The sequence below is a fragment of the Canis lupus genome, chromosome 1 (genome assembly GCF_011100685.1).
Source record: "Canis lupus familiaris isolate Mischka breed German Shepherd chromosome 1, alternate assembly UU_Cfam_GSD_1.0, whole genome shotgun sequence".
NCBI classification, from domain to species: Eukaryota; Metazoa; Chordata; class Mammalia; order Carnivora; family Canidae; genus Canis; species Canis lupus.
This window is the reverse complement of record NC_049222.1, coordinates 15,382,883-15,398,792: the sequence shown is the minus strand read 5'-3', so window position 1 is coordinate 15,398,792 and position 15,910 is coordinate 15,382,883.

The following is a 15,910-nucleotide window of genomic DNA, read 5'->3' as shown; positions in this document are numbered from 1 at the left end:
CGTTTCCTCTCCAGCCTAAAATCTCATCGTGTTTTGTTCAGCTCACTGGATCAAAAATATATTGCCATATCATTTTCTCCACTGGAAAACACTCTTACTATCATTAATTTTTTTTCATAGAAATCAGGCTTTATCCTTTGCGCACTGTTCCTCCTCTTCCCTACCAACAGCTCTCTCCATTCCTGCCTAAAATTGTTCACCATTCCAATAAAGTGATATACTGGAATGGAAAAAAATTTGGTTTCAGTCTTGGGGATCAATTTATGATAATCTTAAATAAGCCTCTTTTTAATTGATGAGTCTATTGCAAATTGCATACTTCGGTTTACCCTGTAAGGAATACAATTAAACTAAGGCAAAGCTGGTTATGACTCATGTATAATGAAATGAAAACAGTATCATCATTAAACACCAAATAAAGCCATTGATTCCGTGTATTATTCTGTCAGTTTTAATTGAATTGCATTTTCCCCCTTTCAGTTCTTAATTATGCAGTTCATGCTGAATCTTTATTTTTATGCACAGAATGGGATAATGTTCTCTTCCTCCTTACCTTAGCGTCTAAAAATATAAGCCTATTGAGAACAGAAAAGTCTTTGTTGGTCTTAATTAAAGCAAAACACCTGCTTTTATCCTGGGAGCTGAATGTGTTGCTGTACTGCGAGACTGTTACCAAGTGAGAGGACAATAGGGCTGCTTCCTGTTGCATGTCCCTCTCCCCGACCTCTAGTCTCAACCTCTTTCCAAATTCTATCGCAAGAGGGGTAACCGTGACATCATACTGCCCAGCAAAGCAGATCCAGGACCTCTCCAGCCTGCTAATGAGCACTAACTCTGTCTAGACTGTCAGGTCTAGACAGTACAGAGTAAAGCATATACTGTTTAACATGGGGGTGGATACAGTTAGTGAGATAATCATCTAAAAATTCATTCTCCTCTTTAGCTCACTTGTGAAAGATTTTTAAGGCAAAAGCTGGACTCTCTTCTCCGATATATACCACATAACTGAGATTATATGGAATTAAAACCGAACAGAGGAAGATGGAGTAAGTGTAGAACCTAGATCTGAAGGAGATCTTGCTACTGTGATGTAAAGCCTATAATTCAGAAGAAGCAGAAGGAAGACACCCTCTTCTCTCTTCCCTCAAGGGTGTTGCCTATTTCTTAAGTGCTTCTACCAGATTCAAGTACACACATCACTCTAATATCAACACAATTTTATTTCTAAGGTTCAATTCATGGGGGCCAGATGTTCTTGTCTAGAAGTATCAACTGATAACAAGTAACGAGCAAGTTATTTTTTGTAGAGCATATAGACAAAGGCAAAATTGTGTGTTTTCAGCTAGCACAGTGTCCCAACAGAAACCTAGTTTGGTGAATAAATCTAGGAATTGAGGGATGCCTGGGTAGCTCAGCGGTTGAACATCTGCCTTCAGCTCAGGGTGTGATTCCGGTCTGGAGATCGAGTCTTCCATCAGGCTCCTTGCGAGGAGCCTCCTTCTTCCTTTGTCTATGTCTCTGTGTCTCTCATAAATAAATAAATAAATCTTAAAAAAAAAATTTAAGTTTTATTTCTTTATTTTATGATAGAGAGAGAGAAAGAGAGAGAGAGAGAGAGAGGCAGAGACACAGGAGGAGGGAGAAGCAGGCTCCATGCCGGGAGCCCAACGCGGGTCTCGATCCCGGAACTCCAGGATCGCGCCCTGGGCCAAAGGCAGGCGCCAAACCGCTGAGCCACCCAGGGATCCCCTAAACAATTTTTTAAAAATAAACCTCAGAATTGAGAATCCAGGGATCACCTAAGATCAGTCTTTGATGTCCCAATGGCATCCCATATGAACTGAGTAAATAAAGATTGAACAATTATTATCATAGCTTGGAAGCCCAGATGACCTGGGCCTGAGTCATGGATAGAGGAAGTGGTTGCCATGCGGATGTATCCCCAGAGTCGACGGACTGGCCTTCTTGGGCTGAGAACATCTGATGGGTGGTGAGGAGCTGGCTCTCCCTAGAATATCTCCTAGCTCTGGCATATCAGACTCTGCCACCCGTGCAGCTGCATCTCCAGTATTCATGCTAATAGAGAAAGCTGTCTTGGAATGAGAAGAGGCACTAATCATTCTTGTACTCATTTTACCCATGTTGAAACTCATCTGCCAATATTTCCCTGTATGATGCACTGCTAAGCATTCTAATAAGCTTATTCCAATTCCATCCTTTTTATTCCCAACTTACCCTTTGATAGAAGAGAGGAGAGAAAGGAAATGCCTAAGAAATGAGAAGGGCGATGTAGAGTAGGCTCTGGGAACTCAAATGTATCAAATTCCCTTTATGTCATAGGCATATTTGATTTTTTTTTTTAATCAGTGACCAGACTTGGGATTTTTTTTTTTTTAACATCACTGGTAAGTTTTTCTTAATATCAGTTTGTATGTAGGATTAACAGGGAAATAAGTTAATGCTCTTTCGGTACTTAACAGCCAAGGGTTAAATGTAAATGTGAGACATGGATCTCCACATTTTATAATATTCCTGACTCAGATTCTACAGTAGTAGGTCATTGGTAAGTCTATAAATAATGTTGATTTTCTATGTTCATTGTTTCTAATGTTGCAAACTAATGCTTATGCCATGGTACCATCTATTTCAAATCGATTTCCTGCAAATGCCTTTCACAACTATATTGCTTATATTAATAAATTAAAACACGGCATATTTGGACAATGTTATTTTTCTTGTTCCACACAACTATGCAGAGATCCAAAAAGATTATGCAGGAGATAAAATTGTTTACAGAAACTCTTCTTCAGAAGGGTTTATGAAATTATTCTTCCACTATTAAAAATGAGAAATCACAAAACAGGGAGATTATAACAAATCCTTGGCATAAATTCACATGAAGACTGCCTGCCAACATTTTAATTAAGGAGAATAGGTTGGCTTATCAAATATAATTGAGAGAATATTGACCAAAGATTGGTTTGTCTAAAAGGCAGTTGATGGGACATGAGGTTCTAGACAAGCATCTCTCCTGTTCCCCCTTGACATCCATTAAAAAGGAACATTCTCCTTTACTTGGCCTTCCAAGAGCTGAAACGGTTAAATCAAAATGCCCAGCTGGATCTGACAGCCAGGTTCTCTGGAAGTATAAAGCCTTCTGATGCTGAAGGAACTCTTTCAGGGTAGATACCAAAGGGATTCCCAGGCCTTTGGGGACCCAGGAGGATACCCATGCAGGAGAAGGGTTCATGCCCCACCCTGGCTATAACTTGGGCCCCAACAAATTCTCTGATTAGATTTGCTGAACTACTTCTAAATGCAGAACGACATAGATTTACCCTGCCAGCACACAGAAATAACTTCCTGAGATTAAAAAAATGACATATATTCAAGAAAAAAATGGAAATCGACTGACAAAAATACCCTGTGAAATACATCCCCTGATTCCTTAATGTCATCCTCTTTAAGAACCAGATTTTCTCACTGCCTAAACTACTCCCTGATTGTAAATTAAGCACCATGTGCATAACTTGCTTGACAGTATTCTAGTGATCTCAGGTTAACATTTAACTATTAACAGAAAATAGGATTCCAGGTACTATGGCCTGGGAAGAGTACCATTAGGGTACCATTTAGTGAATTCTGTTTAAGACTTATAATAAAGAAGTAACTTAAGTGCTGGAGGAATCTGAGCCAATGAAGAAATTGATGTGAAAAGAATCTATCCCTTGGGCTGGGGTATTTTATGTTTCAATATTGAAACTTGAACATTTTTTGCATCAGAAAAGTTATTCTTAGTTGTTGGCAGAGTAAATCCATGTTATCCTGCATTCTGAAGTAGTTCAGCTGAATCTAATTAGAACATCTGCAGATTTATGCAGCTTTCTGTATATTAAAGTCCCTACCCTTGTGAAATAAATATTTCTCTTCAATCCTTTATTTTTACCCATCTGAGTGTTAATCAGACTAATATGGTATAAATTTTAACAACCACTTTTATGATCCTAGGATGAATGGTGCACTACAAGTCTAAAATATCAAGACCTTATAAATAGTGTCAGTGTGCACTGGATTTCAATGCCTTCCTACTGGCCATCAATTTTGGCTTAGAGAAAGGGAAACAATTATGAACTCAGCCCTTTGCTTCTTGTTATTAGTTTTTCAGAGATTTTCAAGGTGATCCATGCATTCCTAGAATATTAAGGAAAACCTCTTTGGTTTCAGTGTCTCTTGATAAAAAATTCATTGACTCAGGTAGGCAATTAGATCAAAAAAGGTCAATTTGTTTTTGCAACTTAGATAAATTACTCAGACTAATAGAGAAAATGAGTGTTTTGCTAGAGTTAACTTTAAAATACTCCAACCCTCTTGGTAAGCAAGTCTGCCATGTTTCTTGAGTAATACACTTAGACGCTATACTTCACATTGGGACCTTCTTTTTTCCTTTTTTATCTTAACCAACCTTCTGTATCAGATCAGGCTTACCTCAAGCAAATGAGTAACTTCCTCCTTAGTTGTATAACACCTCAAGGTGTTACCATGTAGTCTGAAATTAAAATTAGTCTGAATTTTTCTGGCTGAGAAGCAGCACAATCAAAAGAGGCTTAATCCTCAAGTTCAGATAGCCCTGTTGAAATTCCAGCTTCATCACTGAGTAGGTTTGAACAACTGGACAGCAATCAAACAATCCTGAAGCATAAACTCTTCCTGGGTATAATGGAAATAATAATATTTAATTTGATGCATAACCATAAGAATTAATTAAAAAGATGGATGTAACTAGGACATATTCAATAAGACCCAACATAAAGACCTGGAGGCCTGAAAAGAGGAGCATAGAAAAAGAGATCCTTTTTCTTGGCAATTAAAAAGAATGTAACCTTTGTTTAATTTTTTTAAAGACATTATCAACTCCCCCAAAAATTGTTATAAACAAACTCTGTCAACTTCTTCTAGTCAAGCAACACTTTAAACCAATGACTCTCAAAATACAGTGCCTGGGCCAACAGGACCAGCACTTGAAAAATTGTTAGAAATGCAAATTCTTGGGCCCCATTCCAGGCCTATTAAATGAGAAACTTGGAGGGTGGGGCCCAGCAACCACTCTTTAAAAAGCCCTCCAATGCATGCTCAAATTTGAGAAACACTGTTTTAAGCCTTCCTTCAAATGTCAGCATAAACTCTAAGGCTTCCCCTATAAGGATGTGAAGATCCTAGTAGACTTGCTAAAGGACCTGAATCCCCACTTCCTCCCTCTTGGCAGTCCTCTCCTGCTCTTTATTCAGGACTAATTGATGTTCACACTGGCCAATTAGTCAATGCTACAATTCAAATAGCCCCAGCTGGAGCCAAAATTAACATGAAAGCTTTCCTAAAATATTTGCGTGTTTTTTTTTTTTTAACATTATACATGTTCCTATTTGAAAAACAAGGATTGGGGCCTATTTTTATTCAAGTATGAAGGTATGTTCATGGGTTCCTTCCTCTCTATAACCATGTTATATGCTCATCAAACACAAACACTGCTAAAAGTAGTTTAAGACTTCTCTACAAGTAGAAAATAAATATGATAAAAGTAGATGTACATCTTCATTATATAACCACCCTAATGTGCTGATCATGTCCATCTTGTTCATTCTATTCGACTAATAGTTATCAGGCACCTAACAGGTGCTAGCACTATTCTAGGTAGGTATAGGGAATTCAGCTGCAAACAAGAGAGACTGGTTGGGGGTGGAGGAGAATCTCTTCCTCCTAGACCTTGTACTCTAGCAAAACAAAACACACTACAAAAAAAGTCAACAAACCAATAAATTGTAAGTACAGATTGTGTTAAGTTACTCTGTAAGATATATGCAGGATGATGTGATAGTCTGGTGTAAACAGTGGCTTCCTTAGACAGGGTAGTTGGGAGGGCCTCTTTAGGGACATCATACACAAGCTCAGTCAAGAATGGAAAGAACAAGTTTTATAGAGAGGTAGAGGAAGATGGAGGGTTTAGGCAAAAATCAGAGCCAGCAACAGTTTGGGATTTTTCAAGACATGAAAGAAAGCCACATTGAGTTAATGGAGAAGAGTGTTGGGGAAATAGAATTAAAAACAAAATCTTCTCCCAATCCAGGAAACCTCTCCACAAATGTAGATGAGAAAGAGAACAGTTTTATAATCGAACAAGCATTAAGTCAGAATGTGACACTCATCACAAGCAATCCACTAAGTGATTCCAAAGACTGCAAGCCATCTCACCCCTCTACATGGCCAAGTAGATACAACCCATTACATACATATTCTGAGGATAAACAACTAGTCAAGTAAGAGGACTTGACAGCACCATTTGTCACACAGTTGCTCCTAAATTTACTTAGTAGTGGGGTGACCATCTGTGTTAGCTAATTGGCTTTATTCAAAGGAAAAATAAACTTCTCTTTATGACAAGAAGTAGTTTTAAAACTTGGAATGAGGCGCCTGCTGTAGTTAAGTTCTATCCTCCCACAGACTCTGGGAGTTAGGTAAGGGGCTCTATCTTCCTTAATGATGACATTTCAAAGAGATGGCTCCCAGGGCCTTGAGAAACACAGTCCTGGGTCCTAAAGCTAGTAAGAGTCTATTTTAGCTTTTACAGAGATTTACATACATTTCAAACAGACAGTGGAAGAACTTATGAGTTTTTTTAAAGTAAGTGTTCTAAGATTAGGGAAGGAAAGGCAGTCCCATCCCTTATTTTCAACACTGAGAATGAAACTCCTCGTTTTTGGTTTGTTTTCGCCCTTCCACAAGGCATGAATTAAAGTACACAGGGGCTAGAATACACAATGTGTATTTCCTCAGAGAGATGGAAACTCACTGAAGGTTTGTGGCAAGACCTATTACACTTACAAGACACTCAGCCCCCCGCCGGATGTTCTGTGAAGAACAAACACATGACTTTGGTGACGATTCTTGCCAAAAATGCATAACTTCAATCTAATGGTAGAGAACAAAAGACAAACCTAAATTGGGGAACATTCTACCAAAGAACTGATGAGTACATTTCAAAAATGTGGAGGTCACAAAAGACAAAGAAAGACAGAGGACCCATCATAAGTTGCAGGAGGCTAAAGAGACAGGGCAATGAAATGTAATGTGAGGTCCTGTACTGGATCCCTGGACCAGACACATTAGTGGGAAAATTGGTATCATCTGAATAAGGTTTGTTAGCTTAGTTTATCGTACCGCATCAGTGTTAATCTCCTGGCTTTCCAAGCTGGGTAAAGGATATAGAGGAACGTCCTGCACTTTTTTGCACCTTTTCTATAGGTATAAAATTATTTCAAAATTAAAAATTTTTTTTAGAAATTTAATAGATAATTTAGGCTACTGAAAAATTGATGGGGAAGGGGCTGGTGATAGAAGTAGTGAGCCCAGTTAGGAAGCTGATGAAGGGATCCCTGGGTGGCGCAGCGGTTTAGCGCCTGCCTTCGGCCCAGGGCGCGATCCTGGAGACCCGGGATCGAATCCCACGTCGGGCTCCCGGTGCATGGAGCCTGCTTCTCCCTCTGCCTATGTCTCTGCCTCTCTCTCTCTCTGTGTGTGACTATCATAAATAAATAAAATTAAAAAAAAAAAAAAAAAAGGAAGCTGATGAAAAAAAGTCCAGGTAAGAGATCATAGTTTAAAGATGATGCCAGAAAAGAAGGAGAAAAATAGGAATGAAAGTGTATTTTTAAGACAAAACTGACAGTATTGAAAATCTACTGAGTGTGAGAAGTGAAAGGGCTTGTTTCTAGGAGTTTGGTGCAAGTAACTATTGGAGAACGCCATTTGCTCAGATAGAACTAAGGGAGACCCAGGGTTTTGGCAAGATGATCTATGGTTCGAACCTCTCCTCTAAAATGTCACCTTATAAATCCAGCTCCCTGCAAATGAGGAGAGGAGGACATTCATCAATGCTATAGTGATCAATATATGATTCTAATATTACTGCTCAGACAGGTGGCCACATATACTTCCAACCCTAGTTTAGACCTATGGACAAAGCACAACCTGCATGCATAAGACTTGTTTCTTACCAATATTTGATTTCATATTTCTTTTCTTTCCCTCCACTCCCCTCAGATTATCCCTAAACCTTAGACAGCAATCTAGTAAGAAAACAGAGGTAACCAGAACCCAAATGAACCCTTTCTTCCTCTTAATTTAGCCAACTGTGGAAGCCAAAAGAAAACTGCCACCTGCCTATTTTTTTTATTTAAATAGTCATATTGCATCAGGTAAAATTTAACTAGTTTTAACTAAACTTCACAAAATCAGTAAAAGTGGATAAAGATACTATTAGTAAGAAAATGCCAGAACTAACATTTCTAATTCTAGTATCTGCTCGCCATCTACCACATTACAAGCTTAAAAGTCAAGGCAATTAAATCAGATAAAGCAGTAACAGCCTCCTCTGCATTTTTTTTTTAATAAATAAGTAATTACAATCTTCCCTTCCAGATGAGGATGCCTTTTCACAGAGACAGAGAATGTTACCACTTTTCACAAGGAACTTAGAGGCTAGGCCACCACAGCATTTTGAGCATTTTAAAATGGTTACTTAGAAATGGTTTCAATATACATGGTTTTTGCCACCAAAAATAATTCGAGTGTACCTCAGAGTTCCTACCATGGAAAAGTGAGTCTCCAACAGTGCTTCTGAGGCCAGCCTCCCCACCTCCACTTTTCCAAAGACTTTAAGACCCTGACTTTTAAAGGGACAGGCAACTGTTTCTACCTTTACTGTCCTGCCTCTGGGGCACACTCCTTCAGCAAGTGCCCACAGCTGTCCTGGGGAAATTGCAGCAAACTGAGGAGAACCTTCAGTGGGAACATCTGGACTCCAAAGTCACACTGCCTGGGTTCACATGGTGGCCCGGCCACTTATCAGTTATATGGCCTTGACAAGTTGTGTATCAACCTGAGCCCCCATCTTTCACTAGAAAGTGGGAGTTGACATAATGCCATAATGCCTCCCTCACTAGTGATGCAAGCGATGCTAAGGGGATTTAATAAGCCACAGGATATAAAGTTTTCAGAATAGAGCTGAATAAAGGTTGGCTACTATCCTGGTCCCCTAATGGGACAAGTCTCCTGAGCTTTTGGTTTCAGAATTGTCCTGGTCCTGGATCAACCACTGCTGTCCATAGTTAAGGCAAGCTGTTAGTGAAACATGAGCACATTGAACTAACCTGAAAATACTGAAAAATAATTGCAAAACTGAATAACCGTAGGAAAAGAGTTCAGCCTTACTACTAATCAAGGATAGTACAATAAAGGTTTCAGATACTATATTTCATCTACCAAATTGGCAACTTATAAAATATATGTAAACTATATACAATACATATGTACAAGTATTAGTAAGGTGAAGTGAAATAAGCACTTGCATATACTGCCTCTGAGAGTGTAAACTGGTACAGCTTTTCTGGACTCTCCCAAACCATGAGTAAAAATTATACAAAACAATTTCCTTTGAGGAAGTAAGTAAAGTTTTTTTCTTCCTTTCAGATGCAAAACACATTATGAGGCTATAATAATGAAAAACATATATTATTTGAGCAAGGAATAGAGAAAGAGATTCAAATAAATATGACAATTTATATTAAGCTGGCACTTGAAATGAGTGACAAGAGATGGTACAGAAAAGGAATGGTTTAGAAACAATTGGATATTTTGAGGAAGAAGCAAAAAGATTTCCTCCTCATACCATTAAGCAAAAAACAAATTTCAAATGGGTTCAATATCTAAACATAAAAAATAAACATGAACTTTTTTATAGCCCTTGAGAGGAGAAGGCCTTTCCTAGCAAAGGCATAAAACCTAGAAGCCACACATAAAATGGCTAAAATTTGGACAATTAAAAATATTTGTACAGCAAAAAAAAAAAAAAAAAAAAAAAACAGCCACAAGTAAAATTAAAGATAAATGAAGATGGGGCACCTGGGTGGTACAGCCAAACATCTGACTCTTGGTTTCAGCCCAGGTCGTGATCTCAGGGTCATGAGATCAAGCCCCATATTGGGTTCTGTGCTCAGCGTGGAGTCTGCTTGAGTTTCTCTTACCTCCTCCCTCTGCTCCTTCCCTCTGCTTGATCTCTCTTTCTCAAATAAATAAATAAAAAGATGAAGATTGAAAGAACACATGTGCCAGACATATTTTAAAAAGGGTTAAAAGTTTCTATAAATCAATGAAAAGACATAATTTAATAGAAATATACACAAATGATTCAAACAGAAAATAATTCACTGAAATGGAAAGACAGTTGACACACATTGAAAAGATTTTTTAAATTATTAAGGCCATAAAAATTAAGTTATATGTGAATTTTTGCCCAATAAGGCTGGCAACATTTTTTTATAATGCTCAAGAAGATGTGGGAAAATGGAAATTGACATTGTTGTTGGGGGTATAAACTGGTACAACTTTTAATATAATACTTTGGCAATATATGCTAAAATTTTAAAAGCCACACATCCTATTGCTGGAACATTTCTCTTACAGAAAGCTATACTACATAACATACTCTACATATGCACAAAGATATGTGTCCAAGATGATTACAGGTATTTTGTTTATAACAGGAAAACAAACAAACAGAGATAGCCCAAGAGTCCATCAGTTGGCGAAAAAGGGCACATAGTGACTCAGCTGTACAATCAAAAGAAAATTTTAAATAGCAATAAACAAAAAACTAAATATAACATGTCGTAATCAAGCTATTGCTTTAAAACAAATGTCTCCTCTATAATGAAATGCTTTGTAGTCATTAAAAATGATGCTTTAGAATATTTACTTAGGCAACATAGAAAAGGGCTCATCATCGGCTGATTAGAATGAGGTTACAATACCACAAGTTCACTATGACCCATTCTTGTGACATATACACCCCAGAGGAAGGACACACACCAACATATCAACAACAATGGACATTTCTGAGTGGGGTAGGAAAGGGCATTCCAAGGTAGCTTAATCTATTCTTTTTATCTATACTTTCCAATTTTGTCACTATTCACAACTGAATTTTGTGATTGGGGGAATAAAAGTTTAACAAGAACAACAAAATGAAGTGTTAGGAGAATTCCAGAACGAAGGCAGAGTGCTTTATTTTCTATTTCTTTCCATCCAAACCCTAAATACCTAAAAGGAAATGCTTTGTGCTTACTTTACACATCTAAATACAAAATGTTTTAATTTCATCTCTGAAACATTCATAGTACCATCCACACTCACAGCTGTCAATCCTTTATACAAGGGGGTTGGGAATTTGGACGGTGAGATCTATGAACTCCACGTTCTGCTGTCAGGGTTAACACCAGGGGTTTTAGAAAGTAGCATGAATAAAATGTGCTAACGCTGGCCTTGGGATAGAAGCATTCCACAAAAGTGTTTATTTTTTATTTTTTTTAACCAAAGAATGAATACATGTTTCAGCTGCTATATATAAAAATATTCACTTTTCAGTATGAAAGCTCAGCTGCAATGGGAAGAGAATATAATGCATTGTAAGAAAAATTTAAAGTTATAAGCTTGTGTGGCCATGCATAAAAACTCCTAAAAACTGTGACCATCCAAGGGTTTCTCTCTGAATGGGTCTTTTATTCCAGTGAGTTGGCACAGTGAAAGATGCACTGCATTGTTCTGACATCACACCAGGGTGAAAACACACAGTTCTGTTGACATCAATACAATGCACTACAATATATTTTTTATATCCTCTGTAGGTGTTCTGAAAGGACCCCATTGGTGGAAATGTTTTTTTTAAAAATTGCAGGAAAATCCCTGCAATGAATAGAGTACAAAAGCATCTCAATTTCCTAGGAAAAACTAGAGTCTACTTAGAAATGTGACAGTAACATAAAGCATACAAATAGAAAGAAATTTCAAAGCGAACATATAAAACACTTTTCCTGTGTCACAGTTCATTATGCAAACTCCATACATCTTAGTATAATGCAGGATATTTAAGAAAATCAGTTTATCAGGAAACTTGTTCATAATAAACCTCAGCAGATCAAGAGAAACTTAGTTTTCATGTAGACATGGTTTTATCTCTCCCTGTGCTCTGTGGTTCTCATGCCTCCTGACATGAGACAATAATATCTGTCTTTATTTGAATTCTTATAAATGAGCCTTCTTGTGGACTTCACGGTCCCTCCATCAAATTCTAGAAACCAAAAAATAAAACATCACATGTAGGTGTGGATGGTAATATGGATAGTGTGGAATGCAATTAAACCAGTGGGAAACCAGACAAGTAAGGAACAGATGCAAAGCTTGAACCCCAGTGGGTCTAGGATACGAACATTCAAATGTAAGAATTCAGAATCTTGTTACATGCAGCTTGACTCAGAAACTGGAGAAATACAAAGGAAGATCTCAGCAAGATAATTCTTCCCAGCCCTATATATGACCCTCACATTGTAAGCCTACGACCCTCACATTATACAAAACAGTAGCTCCAAAAGAACTGTGGGAATCAGAGTACTTAGTCATTTGCTAGCTTAGTTAGATATTAATTATAGATTGGTATTAATTATAAATAATATAGTGTGCTCAAATTGATATGGGATCCATTGTATAAAAGTGTCAAAATGAGTGATTTGGGATTCTATATCCTCTATCTGCTTACTTCTGTGAGCATATCCCCTCATAGTACAATATCCATATAAAAGCAATTCTGTCCAAAACATGTAGAACACCCCAAATAAAGGCATGGGTAAGAATAAAAGCAGTCATTAAGGAAAGCATTCTGTGGAAGGCAATTTGTGTTTTAATTTAACTAAATTTTTTAACTTTTAGTTTTTTAAATTTGCAGTAAAATATAAATAACAAAAAAACTGACCATTTTAACCATCTGTATATGCACACTTCAGCAGCATTAAGTATATTCACATTGTTGAGGCAAACATCACCACTATCCATCTCCAGAACTTTTTCATCTTCTCAAAATGAAATGCCATGTTCATTAAACAGTAAATTCTCAGAGTAAAAAAAAATGTTAATAGAGGAAAAATATCAACAAGTGTTGATAAATGACAAAAACATCATTTAACAAGTCAAAGACCAAATAAAGAATATAGGCTTTGATGTGATGTTTCCCAAACCATACAGGTAATAGTCTCTTTTGTGACTTTTTTTTTTTTGTTATATTCAAGTACTTTTAGTAACTAGTATTTTTATGAACTTAATGTTTATCATCTAACTAGTTAGCTGTTTCTACTTAACCCTTGGCATACCAGGAAAAATAGCATCATTTACCATCTGAGTCAAATAGGCCTTTTAATATTTTATATTTTAAGTCATTTTACAAAAAATTTACAGAATTGAGATAATAAAAACTTTATTTAAAATTTCATAAAAATTTAAACACACAAAGTCTCAAACAAGTAAATTTTGGTGCTCAAGCATCACAGAAGTTGAGATAGTACCATAATACACCTTTTTTGTGAGTCTCATCACAAAATATTGGTATATTGAAGTCCTTCCTGGTTTAATGACAAACTGAATAAGAACATCTTATTTTTTAATGTATCCTTAGAAATATATTGTCTTTCATCAAACTAGCTTTTCAAGTTAGAAAAAAAATTCAAGATGGACATCTCCATCTGAAAACTCATAATCTCAAATTTGGCTTATATGATTAATTTCCCCATCATCACTCAAGACTAAAATGCTACTCTCTGCCTTTTTGCATTTATCTTTGGATTCATCTTATATTTTGAACCAGCTTCCTCTATTTCATCCCTTCATCATTTTGGAAAGAAAATGTAAAAATCTGTATTTTCAGATCTATTGTGATTATTTCTACTATATATAGATAGATAGATAGATAGATATAGATATAGATATAAATATATAAAATCATTACACTATGTATCTGAAATTAATACAATATCATATGTCACTTATACTTCAACAAAACAATGTTTTAATAAACATTTTTTTAATTTTTTGAAAGAAATATGATGCAATGCTTTGGACAACATAATAAGAAAGCTGAAGAATGGTGATTTTATTTATTATATCATTCTTTTGAGGGCCTCAAATTTAGGGTATTCTATCATTCTTTTTTTTTTTTTTAATTTCAGTCTTGTTTGGCCTAACTGGCCTAGTTTGGTCCAGTTAATAACTGATAATGATTAAATAATTCCTCATATGATGAATTAGCACCATGTTCTAAGATCTAAAAAACAGTGATAATAACAAGGTCACTAAGATCTCATAATATATTGTAGATTTACAAAAGGGTTTAATGGACTCACATAGTAACTACAAGATTGAATGTATTTTTTCCATTAAAGGGAACTAGCAGGTGCCCCTAGGTGGCTCAGTCAGTTGACTCTTGGTTTTGCCTCAGTTCATGATCTCATGGGTTGTGAGATGGAGCCCCAGGTTGAGCTCCACACACAGTGGGGAGCCTGTTTAAAGATTCTCTCCATCCTTGCACACGCTCAATAAAATAGATAATAAATCTTTTAAAGGAGAGAGAGAAACAGCAAATTTTTCTTTGTTCTTTGGAAGACTTTGAAGAAAGAATAAAAGTCATGAAGTATCAGTCCTTATAAACAGTTAAATCTACTCAAAAAATAAACTCCAAAATTAGATTGGATCCAATACATACCAGTGAAACAAGTTTGTTGTAGAAGTAAATTTTGATTCACTGACATAATTAGAAAAACCAATAATATTTGCTGTATCAGTTTGGATTGTGCTCCTTTATATACCCACCTAAAATAATAACAGCTAAAACAGATAAATCTCTCATTCAAAAGTAGTCAAGACATAGGAAATCCAATCTTAGCTATGGCAGCATCATAGTAACTAGGGACCAGTATCCTATTTTTCTGCTTTGCCTTTCTTAGTATGAGTCCTTTGTTCTCAAGATTGCTTAATGTTCCAGTTCAGCGGCTGCTTCTCTAGCCATCTCATCTATCTGAGAAGCAGGAAGGAAGAATGGGGCTAGGGCAGATAGTGTGCAATTGTATCTGAGGATAAACAAGCACTATTTAAGCATCCTTCCTGGATATCATACATGGCATTTCTGCTTATTCCACTGGCCAAAAACCAAGACACATGACCACACCTAGCTGTAAGAAAAGGGATTTTAGTTCTTTAGCTGGCACACTGCCACTATCAATAACAAAGAGATTCCTTTAGTAAAGAAGAGGGAGTAATGTATATTGAATAGGTAACCAGCAGTTCATACTGCAGCCACCAGAAACAAATAGTAACCATAACACATTCAAGAAAAACAAAATAATATTATTTACCAAAATATATATATATATATATTATTTACCTATGTATATGTATTTGTTGATAAGTTCAAAGCTCAAAAGCTTCTTGCACTTGCTTTTAAAAAGGGAAGTATCAAGTACTATCAAGTACTAGAAAAACATTAACAATTTTCTTCCTGACTCCAGCCAAAAGTACTGAAAAGGTCGAAAACTATTTTCCCCACTGATTTGATAATTCAGTGATTCAATATTCTTTAATGCCTTATTTATGTAAGCACTCAAAGTCACCTCTAGAACCACTGGTATGCCTCCCACACTTTGGGAAACATTGGGCATGGAAGAAATCATGAAAGGAAATAAAATTATAGAGGTAAACTGAGGATATGGGGAAACAAAAGACTGGTTACTAAGTCAAGGAACTCTAAATGAGAATGGTGGAATATATAATCAAAAGGGCACTTAGACGTTAGCTAGCCCCAGAATCATAAACTCACAAAATTGAAATTTATTTTACTAGTCTTTCCCATTGACTAGCATGATTCTTTTTAGAACATCTTGGGAATAGTTAATAATTAACTAAGCTCTGTTTCAACCCTTCCAATGAGAATGGAGCTAATAATTGACAACCAATTCCATTTTAAAACATTTCTAATCCTAGA